This window comes from Brienomyrus brachyistius, chromosome 2 (assembly GCF_023856365.1).
Source record: "Brienomyrus brachyistius isolate T26 chromosome 2, BBRACH_0.4, whole genome shotgun sequence".
Classification (NCBI taxonomy): Eukaryota; Metazoa; Chordata; class Actinopteri; order Osteoglossiformes; family Mormyridae; genus Brienomyrus; species Brienomyrus brachyistius.
In genome coordinates this window covers 524,770-540,167 of record NC_064534.1, presented here as the reverse complement: position 1 = coordinate 540,167, position 15,398 = coordinate 524,770, and positions in this window count along the sequence as shown.

Below are 15,398 nucleotides of genomic sequence, written 5' to 3'. Positions count from 1 at the left end.
CTCAGGTGTGACCTCTAATGTGGGATGTGGCCCCTAATGTGGGGTGTGACCCCTGAAATAGAATTGCAAAGGCATTAAACCAAAAACATGGATGTTTTACTGAGCCCCAGAAACAGTGGAATACATGCCCCCTCCAAACTGCAGTGTAAATAGAGGTGCCTCATAGAGCCCCCAGCCGCAACACTTGCCTGGTTGATTAAAAGTAAGGTACTGCTGCATTTTGGAATTCCGGGCTGGAGCCTGGTTGTAGTTGCAATTCAGAGCTGTAAAAGACATCGGAAATACTGATTTATTTATACATTGTCCTGTCATGAGAAATGTCTGAATAGAAATGACTGAATTCTGACGTAATGACTGACTCATTTCTCAATTTGTAGGTTTTCGCCTGTATGAAATACACATTTTTTTTGCAAACTTCAGCCTGGCTCTTCCCTGCTTCTCATTGATGAAGGGCTTCTTCCCTGCTTTATGGGTCTTTAGTCCTGCTTCTAGACACCTGTTATGAACTGTCCTAGCAGTTCACTGCACACCACTTAATGTCCCCCATTCCTTTTTATGGTCAGTTGAGGTCATCCTCAGATTTATGAGGCATTGCAAGATAAGTTGACGGTCATCTCTGGCATTAGAATGTTGCCCTCTACCTGGTTGATTTTTGGTTATTGCCATTGTTGTCTGCTTCACCTTGTTCTTGTGTACTGCTGTCTTAGAAATTTTGAGCCTGCCTCACAGCGTAGCCTTCTGCCAGCAGAACCAGGGTTAAACCAGGATTTAAAAATGCAATTTTTTTTTTTTTTTAAAAGAATGGTCTCTCAATATATCCCAGAGCTGTGTTTATGTATGTGTGTGTATATATATATATATATATATATATATATATATATATACATACATACATATATATATATATATATATATATATATATATATACATATATATACATATATATACATATATATATATATATATATATATATATATATATACACACACACATACACACACATGTGCTCATTCTCTGCTGCCATTCCCTCATTGGGGCTTGTCCTTGGTGCCAGCGCAGTGCCCTCTAGGAGATGTGGGGGCATTCTTTGCCATAGTGTGTTTCATGTATTGCTGCAATGTGCTGAATGTGCTGCCTTTCTTTTATTGGACACGTGATTTTGTATAATTGATTTTTTGACGTATCTTTGATGTTTTAAGGAATACACCCATATTGCAAAATAAATATTTTTTTTTCTTGAAAAAAAGTGTGTGTGTGTGTGTGTTTGGGGGGGCTTAGGCAATATTCCTACCTTAGTTAATTTTGAAGATAAGACAAAAACGTTACAGCCAGCCTAGCATTAGCTCTCCCAGACAGAAAAGCGCCCGCTTCGCTCCACTTGCGTCACGGCGGACAGACCGCACTACCAACTCTACTGACCAGACAGTGGCCCAGAGGGTAACATGTCTCTGAAAGGAGCTGCTTTGCACTGGTGTCAGAACAGTGGCCAGCGCTTGCTGGTGAAAGACGATCCACAGACCCGATCCGGCGTCCCGCCTGGCAGTGTTTCCGCCACAGCAGCTCAGCAGATGGCGGCGAGGAGGCCATGGGAGCGGGAGGTGGAGGCACACTCTGATCTCCATTTTCCTGTAGCTATTATTCGGGTGGCAGTGCCTTCACCTCCATGACACTGTATCTATCATTCAGATGCAGTCGACACATTTTCAATGGACAAGTTTGTGTTTCACTGTATATGGTGAAGAAATACTGACTTTGGAGACATTTGCTTTGGTGATATGTTTCTTCAGGTTCAGTAATATATCAATTTATTGACATGCTGTTCTTATATCTCCAGTCACTGCAGAGACATGCAGCAAAGCGCAGTGACTCTTGAGAGCTGCCCGCATTTGTGGGAGGGGCTCATTGCAGCAGCAGGAGCTCTGGCCTGCAGCGACGTCTGCATGCAGGGGCTGCGATGGTGCGGAAAGCAGCTCTTGCGCAGGTCAGGCACCAGGCCAGGGATCTCCCGGAGCGACATGGGGCTGCATTCCTCCATATGTCCTCTGTGACACATTTTGCCATTAATCCCTGAACATGCTCGTGTCCTCTTACCCAAAAATAATCTGGGGTGGTGGTGGTGGTGGGGGGGGGGTTAGTGCGTGACTGGGCAGCAATGTCACCCAGTGCTCCTATGTGGTTTATCCCCCACAGTGAAAAAACATCAAAGTCAAGGGAATTACTTTAAAATTGTGTGTGTCTGTGTCTTTTTGTGTGTGTTCGTGTTTGTGCCCCTTTATGTGTCTATGTCCTTGTGTGTCTATGTCCTCGTGTGTGTCTGTGTATCTTAGTGTGTGCGTGTGTGTGCATGCGTGCCCCATTATGCATCTATGTCTTTGTGTGTGCGTGCCCCTTTGTGTGTGTTTGTGTATTTGTGTGCGTCTAAGTGTGTGTGTGTGTGTGTGTCTCTTTGTGCATCTGTCTGTGTCCTTGTGTGTGTGTGTGTAGATAAGGTTTATATTACAGTGTGGACCAAATGTTCTCCATAATGTAATAAAAACCTGTTATTTTGACATTGTGGGGACCATTTTTCAGAGTTTTCCCCATAAAAAGGAGTGGAGAGTTCCCATAAAGATATAATTACAAACCTGTGTGTGTGTGCATTTGTGTGTGTGTATATATATATATACATCCTGGAACCCATTGTATTGTACATTCTAGGTGTCCTATTTAATAGTCATATACACCCAAAACAAACCCAATAAATGCTGATCATACAGTTAGTGAAAGCTAATTTAATAGCTTTTAGTTTTTAAGGTTTGCTAATTCTAGCAACTTCTAACCCTAACCTTAAATTATCAGTGCTTTGGACAGCTTTCCAGGAGGGCTGTTGTGTGGCAGGATGTCTCTAGGAAGTTCTAACAAGAATCTTACTAAAAATATACAAAAAAGAATAACAGCCCCAATTCCAGCATCTTTTTAATGAAGTATTTTGATTTCCCATCTGCACCTGCTGACACTGGTGAAATGGCTCAAGATCAATTACTGTATAGAGAAACTGCAACTTTATAGAGCAACTGCAAATGAAGATTTATTGGTTATATTTTGTGTAAGGGTGGCCAGTTTAAAAATATATCTTTTTAAGCTTATAGGAATAGATTCAACCCTGAGTTCTGAACAGTACAGGAACCATGTGCTTCTTGAAATCTGGGCCTGGGGACATTAAAACCGCATGTATGATGCCTTTGCACATGCAGTGTGATGTGTGACAGGTCACAGCCATCATGGTGGCTAATGCACAGACACACTAACACCAGCAGCTGAGAAGAAGGCTGTGCGAGGCCATATCGCACATAGATCAAGAGAAGTTCGAGCAGAACAGACCCAGAAACAACTCCTGTGACACGAGAGGACATTGTGACTTTCTAGAAGGTGTTCATCTGAACATACCTGCTTATGATGGTGTGTGTTGGAGGTGACCTACGGGGCTTCATGAACCCAAACACATCTGTTTATGCTGGTGTGTGTTGGAGGTGACCTACAGGGGCTCATGAACCCAAACACATCTGTTTATGCTGGTGTGTGTTGGAGGTGACCTACAGGGGTTCATGGACCCAAACACATCTGTTTATGCTGGTGTGTGCTGGAGGTGACCTACAGGGGCTCATGGACCCAAACACATCTGTTTATGCTGGTGTGTGTTGGAGGTGACCTACAGGGGCTCATGGACCCAAACACATCTGTTTATGCTGGTGTGTGTTGGAGGTGACCTACAGGGGCTCATGGACCCAAACACATCTGTTTATGCTGGTGTGTGTTGGAGGTGACCTACAGGGGCTCATTGACCCAAACACATCTGTTTATGTTGGTGTGTGCTGGAGGTGACCTACAGGGGCTCATGAACCCAAACACATCTGTTTATGCTGGTGTGTGTTGGAGGTGACCTACTGGGGCACATGAACCCAAACACATCTGTTTATGCTGGTGTGTGCTGGAAGTGACCTACTGGGGCTCATGAACCCAAACACATCTGTTTATGCTGGTGTGTGTTGGAGGTGACCTACACGGGCTCATGAATCCAAACACATCTGTTTATGCTGGTGTGTGTTGTAGGTGACCTACAGGGGCTCATGAACCCAAACACATCTGTTTATGCTGGTGTGTGTTGGAGGTGACCTACAGGGGCTCATGGATCGAAACACATCTGTTTATGCTGGTGTGCGTTGGAGGTGACCTACAGGGGTTCATGGACCCAAACACATCTGTTTATGCTGGTGTGCGTTGGAGGTGACCTACAGGGGCTCATGGACCCAAACACATCTGTTCATGCTGGTGTGCGTTGGAGGTGACCTACAAAGGCTCATGGACCCAAAGACATCTGTTTATGCTGGTGTGCGTTGGAGGTGACCTACTGGGGCTCATGAACCCAAACACATCTGTTTATGCTGGTGTGCGTTGGAGGTGACCTACAGGGGCTCATGAACCCAAACACATCTGTTTATGCTGGTGTGTGTTGGAGGTGACCTACAGGGGCTCATGGACCCAAACACATCTGTTTATGCTGGTGTGTGTTGGAGGTGACCTACAGGGGCTCATTGACCCAAACACATCTGTTTATGTTGGTGTGTGCTGGAGGTGACCTACAGGGGCTCATGAACCCAAACACATCTGTTTATGCTGGTGTGTGTTGGAGGTGACCTACTGGGGCACATGAACCCAAACACATCTGTTTATGCTGGTGTGTGTTGGAGGTGACCTACAGGGGCTCATGAACCCAAACACATCTGTTTATGCTGGTGTGTGCTGGAAGTGACCTACTGGGGCTCATGAACCCAAACACATCTGTTTATGCTGGTGTGTGTTGGAGGTGACCTACAAGGGCTCATGAATCCAAACACATCTGTTTATGCTGGTGTGTGTTGTAGGTGACCTACAGGGGCTCATGAACCCAAACACATCTGTTTATGCTGGTGTGTGTTGGAGGTGACCTACAGGGGCTCATGGATCGAAACACATCTGTTTATGCTGGTGTGCGTTGGAGGTGACCTACAGGGGTTCATGGACCCAAACACATCTGTTTATGCTGGTGTGCGTTGGAGGTGACCTACAGGGGCTCATGGACCCAAACACATCTGTTCATGCTGGTGTGCGTTGGAGGTGACCTACAAAGGCTCATGGACCCAAAGACATCTGTTTATGCTGGTGTGCGTTGGAGGTGACCTACTGGGGCTCATGAACCCAAACACATTTGTTTATGCTGGTGTGTGTTGGAGGTGACCTACAGGGGTTTATGGACCCAAACACATCTGTTTATGCTGGTGTGTGTTGGAGGTGACCTACTGGGGCTCATGAACCGAAACACATCTGTTTATGCTGGTGTGTGTTGGAGGTGACCTACAGGGGCTCATGGACCCAAACACATCTGTTTATGCTGGTGTGTGTTGGAGGTGACCTACAGGGGCTCATTGACCCAAACACATCTGTTTATGTTGGTGTGTGCTGGAGGTGACCTACAGGGGCTCATGAACCCAAACACATCTGTTTATGCTGGTGTGTGTTGGAGGTGACCTACTGGGGCACATGAACCCAAACACATCTGTTTATGCTGGTGTGTGTTGGAGGTGACCTACAGGGGCTCATGAACCCAAACACATCTGTTTATGCTGGTGTGTGCTGGAAGTGACCTACTGGGGCTCATGAACCCAAACACATCTGTTTATGCTGGTGTGTGTTGGAGGTGACCTACAAGGGCTCATGAATCCAAACACATCTGTTTATGCTGGTGTGTGTTGTAGGTGACCTACAGGGGCTCATGAACCCAAACACATCTGTTTATGCTGGTGTGTGTTGGAGGTGACCTACAGGGGCTCATGGATCGAAACACATCTGTTTATGCTGGTGTGCGTTGGAGGTGACCTACAGGGGTTCATGGACCCAAACACATCTGTTTATGCTGGTGTGCGTTGGAGGTGACCTACAGGGGCTCATGGACCCAAACACATCTGTTCATGCTGGTGTGCGTTGGAGGTGACCTACAAAGGCTCATGGACCCAAAGACATCTGTTTATGCTGGTGTGCGTTGGAGGTGACCTACTGGGGCTCATGAACCCAAACACATCTGTTTATGCTGGTGTGCGTTGGAGGTGACCTACAGGGGCTCATGGACCCAAACACATCTGTTCATGCTGGTGTGCGTTGGAGGTGACCTACAAAGGCTCATGGACCCAAAGACATCTGTTTATACTGGTGTGCGTTGGAGGTGACCTACAGGGGTTCATGGACCCAAACACATCTGTTTATGCTGGTGTGCATTGGAGGTGACCTACAGGGGTTCATGAACCCAAACACATCTGTTTATGCTGGTGTGTGCTGGAGGTGACCTACAGGGGCTCATGAACCCAAACACATCTGTTTATGCTGGTGTGTGTTGGAGGTGACCTACAGGGGCTCATGGACCCAAGCACATCTGTTTATGCTGGTGTGTGTTGGAGGTGACCTACAGGGGCTCATTGACCCAAACACATCTGTTTATGTTGGTGTGTGCTGGAGGTGACCTACAGGGGCTCATGAACCCAAACACATCTGTTTATGCTGGTGTGTGTTGGAGGTGACCTACTGGGGCACATGAACCCAAACACATCTGTTTATGCTGGTGTGTGTTGGAGGTGACCTACAGGGGCTCATGAATCCAACAACATCTGTTTATGCTGGTGTGTGTTGTAGGTGACCTACAGGGGCTCATGGACCCAAACACATCTGTTTATGCTGGTGTGTGTTGTAGGTGACCTACAGGGGCTCATGAACCCAAACACATCTGTTTATGCTGGTGTGTGTTGGAGGTGACCTACTGGGGTTCATGAACCCAAACACATCTGTTTATGCTGGTGTGTGTTGCAGGTGACCTACTGCGGCTCATGAACCCAAACACATCTTTTTATGCTGGTGTGTGTTGGAGGTGACCCTCAGGGGTTCATGGACCCAAACACATCTGTTTATGCTGGTGTGTGTTGGAGGTGACCTACAGGGGCTCATGGACCCAAACACATCTGTTTATGCTGGTGTGCGTTGGAGGTGACCTACAGGGGTTCATGGACCCAAACACATCTGTTTATGCTGGTGTGCGTTGGAGGTGACCTACAGGGGTTCATGAACCCAAACACATCTGTTTATGCTGGTGTGTGCTGGAGGTGACCTACAGGGGCTCATGAACCCAAACACATCTGTTTATGCTGGTGTGTGTTGGAGGTGACCTACAGGGGCTCATGGACCCAAACACATCTGTTTATGCTGGTGTGTGTTGGAGGTGACCTACAGGGGCTCATTGACCCAAACACATCTGTTTATGTTGGTGTGTGCTGGAGGTGACCTACAGGGGCTCATGAACCCAAACACATCTGTTTATGCTGGTGTGTGTTGGAGGTGACCTACTGGGGCACATGAACCCAAACACATCTGTTTATGCTGGTGTGTGTTGGAGGTGACCTACAGGGGCTCATGAACCCAAACACATCTGTTTATGCTGGTGTGTGCTGGAAGTGACCTACTGGGGCTCATGAACCCAAACACATCTGTTTATGCTGGTGTGTGTTGGAGGTGACCTACACGGGCTCATGAATCCAAACACATCTGTTTATGCTGGTGTGTGTTGTAGGTGACCTACAGGGGCTCATGAACCCAAACACATCTGTTTATGCTGGTGTGTGTTGGAGGTGACCTACAGGGGCTCATGGATCGAAACACATCTGTTTATGCTGGTGTGCGTTGGAGGTGACCTACAGGGGTTCATGGACCCAAACACATCTGTTTATGCTGGTGTGCGTTGGAGGTAACCTACAGGGGCTCATGGACCCAAACACATCTGTTCATGCTGGTGTGCGTTGGAGGTGACCTACAAAGGCTCATGGACCCAAAGACATCTGTTTATGCTGGTGTGCGTTGGAGGTGACCTACTGGGGCTCATGAACCCAAACACATCTGTTTATGCTGGTGTGCGTTGGAGGTGACCTACAGGGGCTCATGGACCCAAACACATCTGTTCATGCTGGTGTGCGTTGGAGGTGACCTACAAAGGCTCATGGACCCAAAGACATCTGTTTATACTGGTGTGCGTTGGAGGTGACCTACAGGGGTTCATGGACCCAAACACATCTGTTTATGCTGGTGTGCATTGGAGGTGACCTACAGGGGTTCATGAACCCAAACACATCTGTTTATGCTGGTGTGTGCTGGAGGTGACCTACAGGGGCTCATGAACCCAAACACATCTGTTTATGCTGGTGTGTGTTGGAGGTGACCTACAGGGGCTCATGGACCCAAGCACATCTGATTATGCTGGTGTGTGTTGGAGGTGACCTACAGGGGCTCATTGACCCAAACACATCTGTTTATGTTGGTGTGTGCTGGAGGTGACCTACAGGGGCTCATGAACCCAAACACATCTGTTTATGCTGGTGTGTGTTGGAGGTGACCTACTGGGGCACATGAACCCAAACACATCTGTTTATGCTGGTGTGTGTTGGAGGTGACCTACAGGGGCTCATGAATCCAACAACATCTGTTTATGCTGGTTTGTGTTGTAGGTGACCTACAGGGGCTCATGGACCCAAACACATCTGTTTATGCTGGTGTGTGTTGTAGGTGACCTACAGGGGCTCATGAACCCAAACACATCTGTTTATGCTGGTGTGTGTTGGAGGTGACCTACTGGGCTTCATGAACCCAAACACATCTGTTTATGCTGGTGTGTGTTGCAGGTGACCTACTGCGGCTCATGAACCCAAACACATCTTTTTATGCTGGTGTGTGTTGGAGGTGACCCTCAGGGGTTCATGGACCCAAACACATCTGTTTATGCTGGTGTGTGTTGGAGGTGACCTACAGGGGCTCATGGACCCAAACACATCTGTTTATGCTGGTGTGCGTTGGAGGTGACCTACAGGGGTTCATGGACCCAAACACATCTGTTTATGCTGGTGTGCGTTGGAGGTGACCTACAGGGGTTCATGAACCCAAACACATCTGTTTATGCTGGTGTGTGCTGGAGGTGACCTACAGGGGCTCATGAACCCAAAAACATCTGCTTATGCTGGTGTGTGCTGGAGGTGACCTACAGGGGCTCATGGACCCAAACACATTTGTTTATGCTGGTGTGTGCTGGAAGTGACCTACTGGGGCTCATGAACCCAAACACATTTGTTTATGCTGGTGTGTGTTGGAGGTGACCTACAGGGGTTTATGGACCCAAACACATCTGTTTATGCTGGTGTGTGTTGGAGGTGACCTACTGGGGCTCATGAACCGAAACACATCTGTTTATGCTGGTGTGTGTTGGAGGTGACCTACTGGGGCTCATGGACCCAAACACATCTGTTTATGCTGGTGTGTGTTGGAGGTGACCTACTGGGGCTCATGGACCCAAACACATCTGTTTATGCTGGTGTGTGTTGGAGGTGACCTACAGGGGTTCATGGACCTAAACACATCTGTTTATGCTGGTGTGTGTTGGAGGTGACCTACAGGGGTTCATGGACCCAAACACATCTGTTTATGCTGGTGTGTGTTGGAGGTGACCTACAGGGGCTCATGGACCCAAACACATCTGTTTATGCTGGTGTGTGTTGGAGGTGACCTACTGGGGTTCATGAACCCAAACACATCTGTTTATGCTGGTGTGTGTTGGAGGTGACCTACTGGGGTTCATGAACCCAAACACATCTGTTTATGCTGGTGTGTGTTGGAGGTGACCTACTGGGGTTCATGAATCCAAACACATCTGTTTATGCTGGTGTGTGTTGGAGGTGACCTATAGGAGCTCATGGACCCAAACACATCTGTTTATGCTGGTGTGTGTTGGAGGTGACCTACAGGGGCTCATGGACCCAAACACATCTGTTTATGCTGGTGTGTGTTGGAGGTGACCTACAGGGGCTCATGGACCCAAGCACATCTGTTTATGCTGGTGTGCGTTGGAGGTGACCTACAGGGGCTCATGAACCCAAACACATCTGTTTATGCTGGTGTGTGTTGGAGGTGACCTACTGGGGCTCATGGATCCAAACACATTTGTTTATGCTGGTGTGTGCTGGAGGTGACCTACTGGGGCTCATGGATCGAAACACATTTGTTTATGCTGGTGTGTGTTGGAGGTGACCTACTGGGGCTCATGAACCCAAACACATCTGTTTATGTTGGTGTGTGCTGGAGGTGACCTACTGGGGCTCATGAACCCAAACACATCTGTTTATGTTGGTGTGTGCTGGAGGTGACCTACAGGGGCTCATGAACCCAAACACATCTGTTTATGTTGGTGTGTGCTGGAGGTGACCTACTGGGGCTCATGAACCCAAACACATCTGTTTATGTTGGTGTGTGCTGGAGGTGACCTACAGGGGCTCATGGACCCAAACACATCTGTTTATGTTGATATGTGCTGGAGGTGACCTACTGGGGCTCATGGACCCAAACACATCTGTTTATGCTGGTGTGTGTTGGAGGTGACCTACTGGGGCTCATGAACCCAAACACATCTGTTTATGCTGGTGTGTGTTGTAGGTGACCTACAGGGGCTCATGAACCCAAACATATCTGTTTATGCTGGTGTGTGTTGGAGGTGACCTACAGGGGCTCATGAACCTAAACACATCTGTTTATGCTGGTGTGTGCTGGAAGTGACCTACTGGGGCTCATGAACCCAAACACATATGGAGGATGTTCATCTTATGCGGATCAATTTAAATGTTGACAATTTGACAACATCCTGTATTTGTTACAGCAACCAATCCGTAAGCTCAAACCTGCTTGGAGCAGATTTATTCAATGTAAACAAGGTTAGATGACAGATATGAATGGAAGTATTTTTTCTTAGAGGCTTGCACAGAAGATTGAGCAGATCCCTTTATTGATACTTGAGCTAGCAAAGTATAACAGAACAGATTTGTGACAGGTTATAAGAAAGGTCCCATTTGGCCTTTTCTGAGCAGCTGGTCGTCCAAGAAGCGATTGTGTGCTGTATTAAAATGTGTAAATGTCCAGCCCTGGCCTGGATGAAGCCTCACATTCACTGCTCAGTGGAGCTATAAGAAAATCTGCTGAGACTGACCTCACCCCATTGGCTGCTGCCAAATGTCATGCAGCTTTACAGCTCAGCAGTTTTCTGATTCAGGATTTTCCCAGCATGCTTCAGTGTGTTTCAATGAATCTGCTGCCAAATAAATCACAACCGTTACTTTACATTACAAAACATTCTGGTGAAAATAGTGGGATTATAGTTCAGGAACAATGTTGTGATGAGGTGATAAGTTGCTGTTGTTCTTTACCATCACTGGGTGACTCGTAGTCTGAATAAGTAAATAATAAATAAACATGGTAAATTTTAATTCATTCATAATAGAATTTGGGATTAACGAAAATAGGAGAAAAAAAATGACTAAGAGCATCAGCACTGGCACAGCACGGTACACTAATTCCAGCAAGGAATTATTAATTCTGCGAAGTGTCCTTCTGTTCAGGAAGAAGAAAAGCTACAGCTGCAGCCCACCATGACCCAGTCCTGCTCCCCTCTTAAATATGGGATCCTACGTTAATAGGAAGACTGTCTTATTATTTGTAATCATATCGGTGCCCCCCCCCGTCCTGGGTTGTTCCCTGCCTCGTGCCCATTGCTTCCGGGATAGGCTCTGGACCCCCCGCGACCCAGTAGGATAAGCGGTTAAGAAAATGGATGGATGGATGGATATAGGTGCTTGCGTAAGGTTTTTATCCAGAACAACTTTATTTATTCACTCATAGAGACTCATAGAGAGCAATGTAGGCTGAGTACATGGCCCTTTGGCACTATATAGTAAAGCGCCTCCTGGGGGTCTTGGGACATCCCAACCATCAGCCCTCAGCTTATATGGTGGATGATGCTGTATTATGGTTAGTTTCACTGTTTCTCTTCCTTGGCGTTTTGCTATTTCACAAAGGTTTTGAGGTGTTTCAAGCCAAAAGACTAAGACAGAATATGTGGCTTCTATTTTTTTAGGCTAATATAGTTTGATATTATCTGGAAATGTGATTTAAATTTAGTTGCCAACTTGCTGATTTGTTAAAAAGTAATTAATAGCAAGTTCAAATTTTTAGGATATGATTTATAGAAACTACCAGGAGGTGTCGATGTATATAATAGTTACTGTGAAATGTAACTGAAGAAGTGAAAGATGTTTTTGTTGGCAGAGGTGGAAATTTCAGGTCCAGAAAGTAAAAATCCAGACCAGGATTTTGTTTCAACCAACCGGTTGTGTATAAAGATTCACAATCACAGAGTACTCAACTGGTCAGTAACCAGTTGGTTAGTGTGTATGAAAAGTGAGTGACTGAGGTCTTGCACTTGTAATCAAATGTGACATTAATATTCATAAAGTGATACTGAAAGAAACTAAAATGGTGTTAGTGACAGGAGACGTGGAGGAACATGGTGCTAGTGACAGGAGGCGTGGAGGAACATGGTGCTAGTGACAGGAGGTGTGGAGGAACATGGTGTTAGTGACAGGAGATGTGGAGGAACATGGTGTTAGTGACAGGAGGTGTGGAGGAACATGATGTTAGTGACAGGAGATGTGGAGGAACATGGTGTTAGTGACAGGAGGTGTGGAGGAACATGGTGTTAGTGACAGGAGGTGTGGAGGAACATGGTGTTAGTGACAGGAGATGTGGAGGAACATGGTGTTAGTGACAGGAGGTGTGGAGGAACATGGTGTTAGTGACAGGAGATGTGGAGGAACATGGTGTTAGTGACAGGAGGTGTGGAGGAACATGGTGTTAGTGACAGGAGGTGTGGAGGAACACCGTCTCTCTGTGGCTTCCAGGAATCAACATCAATTTTATGACACAAAACTACTGTTACTACTACTACTAATAATAAGAAGAATAATAACACTGCTATCGAGTTCAAAAGCCCTTCTCAAGAATAGTCTTTACAGTGCTAGGCAGCTTTGGTGACCTCTCAGAATCACACACCCATTGCAAAGGAGACTGGAAGAATAACAGACTGGCTCAGTTTTCCAGTTGCACCTAATGGGCCTCTCAGTGGTTGACATATGGTGGTGAGGTTTGACCTTCAAGTCTCATGTTGTTCTGTCTGTTGTGCGAATGCCTGCAGTCTCCACCTCACAGGAGAGCTCGTAACCTAAGGAGAGACACCAACATCGGAGGCCTACAGAAGGCACCGACACCTGAGGCCTACAGATAGACACCAACACCTGAGGCCTATAGACAGACACCGACACCTGAGGCCTAACGATAGAATTGACACCTGAGGCCTGCAGACAGACACCGACACCTGAGGCCTACAGATAGACATCGACACCTGAGGCCTACAGATAGACACCGACACCTGAGGCCTATAGACAGACACCGACACCTGAGGCCTAATGACAGACATCGACACCTGAGGCCTAATGATAGACAGAGACACCTGAGGCCTAATGACAGACATCGACACCTGAGGCCTAATGATAGACAGAGACACCTGAAGCCTACAGACAGACAACAACACCTGAGGCCTACAGACAGGCACTACCAGACATGGATAAATACGTATTTCTTTCTAAGCAATACGAGATATTACTCATTGCTGCAAAAGGCTAACGTCATTCTGCTGTTTGACATTAATCATTTCCCCATGTTTTGCGCATATCGTACCTCCCACAGCTCCTGGCTCTGTTAAGTGTTACAATGTGAACCTAACATTAGTTATACTGCCTATCGGCCTACAGTAGAATTCACAGGCATTTGTGTACCATCAGTAAACATAACTTATAAAGTAGCATCACTGACCTGGAAAGCAATGATGGCTGCTTAGCATGATGTGATGCTAGGGACTAGCTCTCTACACCTTTGGGGTGACACTTGAAAACTTTGTATAATGATTGGAAAAAAATATGTCAGATAGGTGAATTGTTTGTGTGAACAGGCCTCATGTGAAAAACAGCAGTTTGTTTGGTTGGTGTGAGTTGCACTGTGCTACACTGTGCTACTATTTCTTACTTGAAATCCTGCATTTTAGAAACCTCCTGCAATGGATATTACATTTTACATTGGCAAATATTAATACCCAAAGTGATGTGCATTTGAGGAAGCAGTGTCAGCCAGTCCCTGCAGCAATTGGGAGTTAAGGGCCCTGCTTAGGGGCCCGAAGGTGACATCACTCCAGCAGCCATGAGATTGGAATATTAACCAACAAACCCACAAACCACCTCACTATATATCTTGTGTGCTAGAGCTGGCCATAAGTAAATGTTTACATTCACATTTACATCTATTTTTTTAGCAGACACTTGTGCCAAAGAGTACATTATAAACATAAGGGTGTGGAGGAGTCGACTGGGCAAGAGGGCGGCTAGGCTGAGCTTCTGATGAATGTCCAGGCACAGCTGTGAGCAGTATCAGGGCAAGAGCTACACAATGCATTTCAAACATACTAATGAACTAATGGGGCAATGCAGTCAAAACACAAAGTACAACACCAACGGCATTCAGCAACCACGAAAGACCAGCCAGGGGAGATAGAGAGGTGTTGGGTTGGGGGGGGTTCCAAGGACACGGGGGTCTTCATGTGTTTCTGAAGGCCGGATGTGGTTTGGCAGCTCGCTCCACCACACATGAGAAATGCCTCCAGTGATAGAAATATAGCAGCATTATTATCATGGTTGAGATACTGTGTTATGAAGTGGATGCTACCATACTGCCATCCCTGGTTAAAATGCCATCTCTCTGGATTCCTCTCATCATCCCTCCCAAAGACACACAGACTCAGTATCACCCTCAGAGTGTTGATGTGAGTCAGTACATCCTGTAATGGGTCCACCTCATCGCTGACCCAGGTCTCGTCGGCCAAAACATACACCAACACCAGCGGAAAGTAACGCAAAGATGTTACATTGTGCCAGAGGACCTTGAGAAGGTTGCATCTGATAAACCTACATGGTGTTTCTTACGCCAATAAAGGATCAATCATCTAGTGGACACAACTCAGGAAAGGACTGTGCCAGAAGCAGCATCATTCTGCCGTACACGCCTCACCCACCTGATCCGAGCCTCTCCTGTCCAAGCTGCAGCAAGACCTGTGCCTCCAGCATGGCTCTTCAGAGTCTCTAACAGTGGCATCTCTGTCACCCGCCAGAACCCCTGTCAAATTTATGCATCATTGCAGAGTTTGTAATGAGCTGCTAACAGTAAAGCTAACAGTAATGTCATGGCTAACAATAATGCTAACAGTAATGTCCTGGCTAACAGTAATGCTAACAGTGAAGTCCTGGCTAACAGTAAAGCTAAGAGTAATGTTCTGGCTAACAGTAATGCTCACGGTAATGTCCTGGCTAACAGTAATGCTAACAGTAATGTTCTGGCTAACAGTAAAGTCCTGGCTAACAGTAAAGTCCT